Source organism: Ochotona curzoniae, unplaced genomic scaffold (assembly GCF_017591425.1).
Source record: "Ochotona curzoniae isolate NIBS_2020 unplaced genomic scaffold, NIBS_Ocur_1.0 scaffold_4701, whole genome shotgun sequence".
In the NCBI taxonomy this organism is placed as follows: domain Eukaryota; kingdom Metazoa; phylum Chordata; class Mammalia; order Lagomorpha; family Ochotonidae; genus Ochotona; species Ochotona curzoniae.
This window is the reverse complement of record NW_024467122.1, coordinates 82,564,948-82,574,097: the sequence shown is the minus strand read 5'-3', so window position 1 is coordinate 82,574,097 and position 9,150 is coordinate 82,564,948.

Here is a 9,150-nt window from a genome sequence, read left to right as displayed (position 1 = left end):
TGAAATTCCATGCTCCTGGTTTCAGCCTGGCCCCACCCTGGATGCTGAGGTCATTTGGAAAGTGAATCAGGGGATGGAATGAGAAGTCTCATATTCTCTCGCTCTCTCTCTCTCTTTCTCTCTGTAACTCGGCCTTTCAAATGAATAAAAACATAAGACAGGATGGCACTGATGCCAATACAGAAAGTAGAATCAATGGAATAGAGACCCTTGACATAGGTCATATGTAACAGACACCTGGAATATGATGAAAATAGCCGTGCAGAACACGGCGGGGGTCGGGGTCGGGGGGCGGGAAGATTGCTTTTCCAAAAGCAGATGTCTGTGTGGCAGAAAAGAGAAAACTGACCCTCAGTCCAACATCATCTACAAACAATTGGACCAGAACATTCTCAGCAGACTGGACTCCTTAAAACTGACCAAGGAAGGCTTTGAGCAATGCCTTGAACTTAGGGTCAGGAAAGATTTCCTAACTGGAAAAGAGACCTTTGTTTATCCAAAACAACAACAACAACAACAACAACAATAACAAAAACACTGGTAAGGGAGTGAAAGAGTAAGCTTGCAATGTGGTGAGAGATAGCTATACATAACACTGACCAGGAAACAGTGCCTAGGCAGCAATACAAAATAGCATAATTTGTCTTACGTCAATGAGAGACACCGAGGGAGCCTTGCCATCTGGTTTACTCCTCAGATGCCTGCAGTAGTTTGCGGGGGTGGAGAAGGGATTGAGGCCAGGAGTTGGGATCTCAACGCATGTCTACCACAAAGCTGGCAGGGACCCAACAACCGGAGCCACCGGCTGTCATCTCCCAGGATCTATATTAGCAGGAAGCTGGAGCCAGGAACCAGAGCTGGGGATTGAACCCAGGGCCTCGGACATGGGACCAAGGTGTTCTAACCACTGTGCCCAACACCCTAAGTAAAACAATGTAACTTTTTAAGATAGGAAAGTCCTCTAGGGGACCTACCACAAAAAGGACCCCTAAGTGGCGAATGGGGTTCTTAAAAAAAAAAAATTCAACCAAGAAAAAGTCACAGGGAGGTTGTCTCCAACACAACCTTGTATGGGTTCAAAGCTTTCACAGTCTGGCAGCACAAGGTGTAGCAGGAGGAACCCTCCTCCCCTGCTGAGGTGAAGTGATGCAGCCACTTTGGAAAATGAGCATTGTTGGGCCCGGCGCGGTGGTGCAGTGGTTAAGGTCCTCGCCTTGCACGCCCCGGGATCCCATATGGGCGCCGGTTCTAATCCCGGCAGCCCCGCTTCCCTTCCAGCTCCCTGCCTGTGGCCTGGGAAAGCAGTCGAGGACGGCCCAAAGCTTTGGGACCCTGCACCCGTGTGGGAGACCCTGAAGAGGCTCCTGGCTTTGGATCGGCATAGCATCGACCATTGCGCTCACCTGGGGAGTGAATCATCGGACGGAAGATCTTCCTCTCTGTCTCTCCTCCTTGCTGTATATCTGCCTTTCCAATGAAAAAATAATAAAAATAAATCTTTAAAAATAAAAAGAAAATGAGCATTGTTACAAATACACGTGCCCCCACCAGACTCAGAAGGCCTTGTAGGAGAATCTACACCCGGGCTGGAAGGTCCTGCTGCATCCTGGCCTGCCCTGGTCTCAGACTAGAAGCAGTGCACATGCGCATTGGCTGCAGAACAGGGGCGTGCCCTGTGTGACAGCAGCTCAGTCGGCCTGTGTGTGTGAGCTTCACAACATTGATGGGGGCAAGTGCTGGACCAGGTGGTTAGGATACTGCTGGGAAAGCCTGCATCCGTATCCGAGTGCCAGGATGCAGGTCATGGCTCCGAGCTTCCTGGGAAGCTCAAATGGAACTGGCGACTCCTGGCACTGACCTGGTCTGGTCCAGCTGTTGTGGGCATTTGAGAGGGGAAGCAGTGTGTGAGAGATCATCTCTCTCTGGCTTTTTTTTTTTAAGGTTTAGTTTATATTTTTTATATTTTATATTTATCAGGTTTACAGAGAGAAGGAGAGATAGAGAAAAAGATCTTCAACCTGCCGCTTCACTCCCCAAATGGCTGCGAAGGCCGGAGCTGAGCTGATCCACACCCAGGAGCCAGGAGCTTCTTCGGGGTCTCCCATATGGGTGCAGGGTCCCAAGGCTTTGGGTCATCCTTGACTGATTTCCCAGGCCACAAGCAGGGAGCTGGGTGGGAAAAGAAGTCGCCACGACACTAGCCAGTGCCCATGTGGAATCCTGACATGCGCAAGGCAAGGACTTTAGCCACTAGGCTACTGTGCCAGGCCCATGAGTAAAATTTTAAAAAACAAAACAAAACAAACAAGCAAAAACCTTAATTCATGGAGAAATGGACTTAAAAGACAATGTAAATTTCCTCTGAATTTTTTGAAGCTCCTTCATGCAGCAACGTCAGTGAACCCTGTGCACACAGCGATGTGAAAGAATCGGTACAATGTTGATCCCTGGGAGCCATCGAGAAAATACAAACAGCACATCATTTTCGTTTGTACGACATTCTAAAGCAGCAAACTAGCCGACCTCATCCAGGCTGGCATTCCCAGGTGAAATATGGCTGCCTACTTACCAAGACTGCTCTGTCTCAGGTGAGGAAGTTGGCTGGGGTCTACAAGGGGCTTGTGGCTATGCTGCACTGATTACCAGGACAGTCCGTGGGTGAGAATGACTGAGCTCTAAATTCATTAAAAATAAAATTTTTTAAAAATATTTATTTACTTGTAGGGCAAGGGTCAAAAAGAAGCAGACAGAGAAAAGAGAGAGGAAAATCTTCCGTCTACAAATGGCTGCAATGGCTGGGGCTGTGTTAGGCTGAAATCAGGAGCCAGGAACTTCATCTAGGTCTCCCACAAGGGTGCAGGGGCCCAAGCATTTAGGCCATCCTCCGCTGCTTTCCCAGGCACATCACCAGGGAGCTGGGTTGGAAGCTGAGCAGCTGGGACTGTGACAGGCAAATGCTGCTGTCACTGGTGGTGGCTTAAGCGGGGGTACTGCAAGACCAGCCCCTTGCTCCGAGTCTCAAACGACAAGCAGGAATGGCAGACATTTCATCAGGGCCATTGGCAGTGATGAGAGTAGACACCAGGCCAGCTGAAGGGGCAGGGAATCCATTTGATCTGAGTGAGAGCTGCTCGCACGGGTGGGAGTTGTGAGGGTCCCCTTCAGGCGTCAGACATTCCGAGGCCCGGGGAAGCCATCGCCTGTCACAGCGGGGGTCCCTCCCGGACGGGTGGCCCTTTCTCCCAGGGGCACAGTCCAGAGCTGAGCTCAGCACCTGACCCCCAGCAGTGTCCTCGCCCTGCCCACCAAGGCTGCAGGTGGCTTCCCAGGCGTCCTGCTTTGCATTTTTTGCAGACTGAGGACCATTATTCCCCACTGCCCCCACCGGGCTGTCCCGCAGCCCCGGTTCTTGAGTGTTTTCTCTCTTTCCCCGCAGCACCCCGTATTTTCAGCCACCGATGTAATTAATGTACTGTCTAATGTGTTTTCCTGGAACTGTGATTACGGCTCAAGGTATCTCAAAGCCTTTTACAGTAATTACTGGGAGCAGGCTAGGAGGGTATAACTGTGCGCGGAGCGGCCGTTTGCAGGCTCCTGAGCGCTCAGATAGCAACATCTCTCCGGCGGTCTCTGCCTTCATTTGCATTTCCAAATTTTCAGGTTGGAGGGCCTTTCGGCTGATTGAATAATGGGTTAATGGAAGGCTCTCGCTAATTGCATCCCAATTGTGTCTTTGTGAAAAGTTCCTACTTGACGGTCTCTCTCTCTCCCTGCTTCAGCTTAATTGCATTCTGGGAGAAGCCACTGTGGTGGCTAAGGGTAGATAGGGCAGGAGGGGGAGCAGCCAGCTCAGGACCTCTCAGAGACCACCCAGGCCCTGGCCTGATGAGAGCAGGGGCCCACCATGTTCTTTGCACAAATGAGTAGTGAGTGAATGGTCTGCATTGGGCTGCCATACTGACCGCTCAATGGGAACATTGAGTGTGTCACTTGGATATAGTCTATTACCAAATTTTTCTTTTTTCTTTAAAATGTTTATTTAAAAGACAAGAATTACAGAAGGAGTGATGCTGTGATGGAGCTGCCACCTGCTAACATCCCTCATGGACACCAGTTGGAGTCCTGGCTGCTCCGCTTCTGCTCCAGCTCCCTCCTGATCCTCCTGGGAAAGCAGTGGAAGATGCCCAAGTACTTGGGCCCCTGTACCCATGTGGGAGGTGCGGAAGAAGCTCTCACCTTTGGTCTGGTCCAGCCCTGGCTATTGTAGCTGTTTGGGGAACAAAGAGGCAGATATAAGATCTCTCTCTTTCTCTCCCCCTGCCCTTCTCCCCTCATCTCTGACTCAGCCCTTTAAATAAATAAAACATATAGTCTTCTTTTTTACTTTTAACTTACAAAGAGAAAGAGAGAAAGAAACAGGAAGAGATCTTCCCACTCACTGGTTTGCTTTCTTAGCTGTAGACACAGAGCATGATCCAGAGCCTTTGGGATCTGAGTAACTGTTCCTGAAAGAACTTCCCAGAAACTCCAAAACAGCCCTCTCCACAAAGATAACCGCACGAGGCCACTGATTCACTGAGTGACAGAAGCTAGCATTGTGGTCCTGCAGGTTAAACCAACGCCAGAAACACAGGCCTCCCATATAGATGCTAGTTGGAGTCCCAGCTGCTCCACTTCAGACCTGGCTCTCGGCTAATGCATCCGGGAAAAGCAGCAGACGATGACTCTGTAGCCGTATCCCCCATGAGGGGGTGACCTGGATGGAATACCAGGCTCCTGGCTGTAGCTTGGCCCTGCCCTGGCAGTGCCATTTGCAAAATGAACCAGTGGATGGAAGACCTGTCTCTCTCTCTCTCTCTCTTCTGTTTTCTCCAGAAACTGCGTTTCAAACAAATCTTTTCTTTTTTTTTAAGATTTTTTTTTTATTATTTTTTTTTTATTGGAAAGGCAGATATACAGAGAGGAGAGACAGAGAGGAAGATCTTTCGTCCGATGATTCACTCCCCAAGTGAGCGCAACGGCCGATGCTATGCCGATCCGAAGCCAGGAGCCTCTTCCGGGTCTCCCACGCGGGTGCAGGGTCCCAAGACTTTGGGCCGTCCTCGACTGCTTTCCCAGGCCACAGGCAGGGAGCTGGAAGGGAAGCGGGGCTGCCGGGAACCGGCGCCCATATGTGATCCCAGGGCGTGCAAGACGAGGACTTCAACCACTTGCGCCACGGCGCCGGGCCCAAACAAATCTTTTCTAAAGAGGAAAGTAACATCCTTTGTGTGTCACATCCATGGGTTGTACAGGTTTCCGACGCATGCTGCGTGCTGCCTCCAAAATACAAGCAGACCTTCCAAGTGCTGTGGTCCTTTTAGAGCTTGGGAATAAGAGGTGCAATCACTTCCCCTTGAGGGACCTGAAAAATTCCAGGTGTGGAAGGCTGCTGGGGTTATGATCCCCTGCAGGCAGGCAGCCAGGCAGGTGGTGCCTTGCCAGGTCCTTGAGGATACACACCCCTGCATCCGATCTGATAGATAGGGCTTCTTCCACACAGGGAGTCAGCATGACACAGGACAGTGGAGAGCCTGGGGACAGAGAGTTGAAGGGTTGATGGAACACTGGGCAAGGCTGCTGGGAGGGGTGGGGGGGCGGTGTGCTACAGTTCCGTTCCCCATGTTACCTGCAAATCAGAGCCGTTCGTGTCTCAATCAGGCAAAATCCGCATGTGCACTGGGAGGGCCAGCACAGGAAGTAGTTTATTGCTGCCAAGAAGGAGACCCAGGGGGAGTCATAAAATGATCTCCCCAAATGGCTACAATGTCAGGAGTTAGCCCACACCAAAGCCAGGAGCCAGGAGCTTCTTCCAGATCTCCCACCTGCATGGCAGAGTTCCAAGTACTTGGACCAGCTTCTGTTGCTTTCCCAGGAACGTTAGCAAGGAGTTGGATCAAAAGTGGAACAGTCAGCTTCCAAACTAGCACACATAAGGAATGTTGGTGCTGTAGGCAGCATCTTTCCCTGCTATACCTAAGGGGCCCAGTGCGGTGGCCTAGCGGCTAAAGTCCCTGCTATGCCCATAGCACCATCTCTGAAGGTGCAAATCTGATATGTGTTTTTCTTTTTTCTTTTTTTTTTTAATTTATTTATTTTTATTGGAAAGATGGATATACAGAGAGAAGGAGAGATAGAGAGAAAGATCTTCCATCTGATGGTTCACTCCCCAATTGACCACAACAGCTGGAGCTGGGCCAATCAGAAGCCAGGAGTCAGGAGCTCTTCTGGGTCTCCCATGTGGGTGCAGGGTCCCAAGGATTTGGGCTGTTCTCAACTGTTGTCCCAGGCCACAAGCAGGGAGCTGGATGGGAAGCAGGATCGCCTGGATTAGAACCGGTAACCATATGGGATCCTGGTGCATGCAAGGTGAGGACTTTAACCACTATGCTATCGCGCCGGGCCCAATGTGTGTTTTTCAATCTCACCCATGCACAAAAGTTTTAATGGCAAAAAATGATAATTGTTTTAGAAAGATAGGGAGGAAACAAAATTATGCTGATTTTTTATCCCATCTCTTTGTATGTATATATATATTGAAAAGGTGAGAGAGAGAGAGCTCCATATTGGAGAGAAAAGACTTAAAATGCTAACAAGACTGGTTGCTAAAATAATAAATTATTCCTCTGCTTTTACAATCAATTTCAATAGCATTTAGGATCCTGTAAAAAAGAAAACCCCACTGAAACCGGCTTAGACATCAGAGGACTTTTAATGTTTATTTCAGCCACCCGAAGTCCAGAGATGCAGTATCAGGCCTGATTTGGCTCAGAGTCCCAGAAAGACCACACAGGACCCATTTCCTTTCCTCTTTCTGCCCTGCCTTGCGTGGCTAGGTTTTACTCCAATCCTGGCTGACTCCACAGTGCCCAGGATGGCTGCTGTGAGTGCCAGGCAGGGCTCCCAGACACTGGGATGTCCCAGGGAGAAGGGCCCCTCTCCCGTGAGCCCTACATGTTGTCCGGGTTAATCCCAGCCCCATCAGAGTCCACTGAACCCAGAAAACCTGACAGGGGCAGAAGGACGAAAACGAGTGAGGGTGTGGAGGCTGCCACATAAATGTTTCTAAGTATACGCCACCCAGTTGATAATGAACTTGGGTTTCTTCAGAAAGTTGAGAGGACTTGATTGGAAAAACGCTGTTCCGTACTCAGAAGAATGTTGTTTGTGTAGGAAAACTGACAGCCCGTCTTTCCTAGCCTCTGGCATGGTGGTGTGGTGAGGTCCGTATCCTGAGTGAGTCCATTATTTGGGGAATGAGTCAGTGGATGGAAGATTTTCCGTTTATCTGTGCCTTTCAAATTCATTTTTTTAAAAACATATATATTTGTTTTCATTCAAAAGGCAGATTTACGCAGAGGAGAGACAGAAAGATCTTCTGCCTGATGGTTCGCTCCATAAGTAGCCACGATTGGTAGAGCTGAGTTGATCCAAAGCCAGGAGCCAGGAGCTTCTTTCAGGTCTCCTATGTGGGTACAGGGTCTCTAGGCTTTGAGCCGTCCTTGACTGCTTCCCCAGGCCACAAGCAGGGAGTTGGATGGGAAGTGGAGCAGCTGAGACACAAACCAGTGCCCGTAGGGGATCCTGGAGCATGCAAAGTCAGCATTTAGCAATTTTTGATCTTCAAATTAATTATTTTTAAAAAGGTTATTTTTTTTAATTGCCATCTTAACAAGGGTGTCTTAGACAAGATTGCTGAGCTTAAATGTTCCCATCTGAGAATGAGTGACCCAGGAACTGCTTCCACGATCTGGGGGAGCAGAGAGCGCGAACATTAAGAAGTGAGAGTGAGGTGGATGGCTCAGCGCGTGGCTGCCAGGAGAGGTAAGTTGGTGATGGGTATCCATCCCTTTTTTTTTTTTTTTTGCCATCTCCAGAGGCTGGCTGGAAAACCGTGGGTGACGGAGCACCCTGCAGATGCTCCTCCAGGGAGGAAGTGGCTGGGAGCCTCTCCCTCATCCCACCCCCGTCGTGGACTCGAAGCGGCCATTCATCCACACTGCCCCCATCGCTATAAATAACGGACTGACAGCTCCTGGTGCTGGGAACAGCTCTTTCTGAGCTGGGACTTCTGACAGCTCAGCCCGCACAAGCTGTTCCTGAGTTATTTCGAGGGACATTTTGCTGTCAATCTCTTTGCCCCCGGGAGTGGACCGCACAGGCCTGTGGTACCCCTGGGGACCGTGAGAAGGACAGAGCCACATTTGCTCCTTAGAAATTGACACATCGGTTCCTGACCCATAAAAGGAAGCTAAGAAAAGGATACAACACTCAGCGGCGAAAAGAAACCACTCACATCGAGAACCAGGTATTTCTTTCTATTTTTGCTTGAAGGCAAAGTTACAGAGAGAGAAGGAGAGACAGAAGAGATAGCAAGAGAGACTTTCATTCTCCCCACCCCCAAATGGTCACATGGCTGTAACTTCTTCTAGGTCTCCTACATGAGTGCAGGGACCCAAAGGCATCAGCAGGTACCTGGATCAGAAGTGGAGCAGCTGAGCTCAACCTGGATCCCATATGAGATGTCAGTACTGCAGGTGGAGACTTAATGCACTATGCCATGGCACCAGCCCCAATCACGTCTGTATTTCAACCACTGTCCCACCTCACTGAAGCCTCAAAAGAACTTAAGGAAGCAGGATGCGGACTTGCAATTTACAGGTGAGAAAACTTCGGCTCCTGTGTGAACTTGTCTGAGCTGGTGAGGGGATCTCAGACTGCAAAGACATCCAACGTCAGAGCAGCACTGCGGGGAGGATGGGGGTCAGGGCGCAGAGGAGAGAGGAGAGAAAGGTTAAGGGCAAAAGAGACTCCAGATGTGCCTTCGGAAGCTGCCATCTAGCATGGAAATAACATGGTGAGTCTGAGGATGCATGCCCGTGTCAGGGCGTTCCCCGGAGCGTGCACAAGAATGCCCAGATCCAAGGCTCCAGGCGCCCCTACTTCTATCCCACCCCTGCATTCCATCAATCTCCATTCTGTTGCTTCCTTTCCCCTTCCCCCTGTTCCTGCCCTCTGTCTTGCTGCACTGCTCTGCCTCTGTGCTTCTCCTATTCTTCTGCAGCAGCCCTGCCTCCAGCCAAGACACCCCCCACCCCCCCAGCAGCAGGC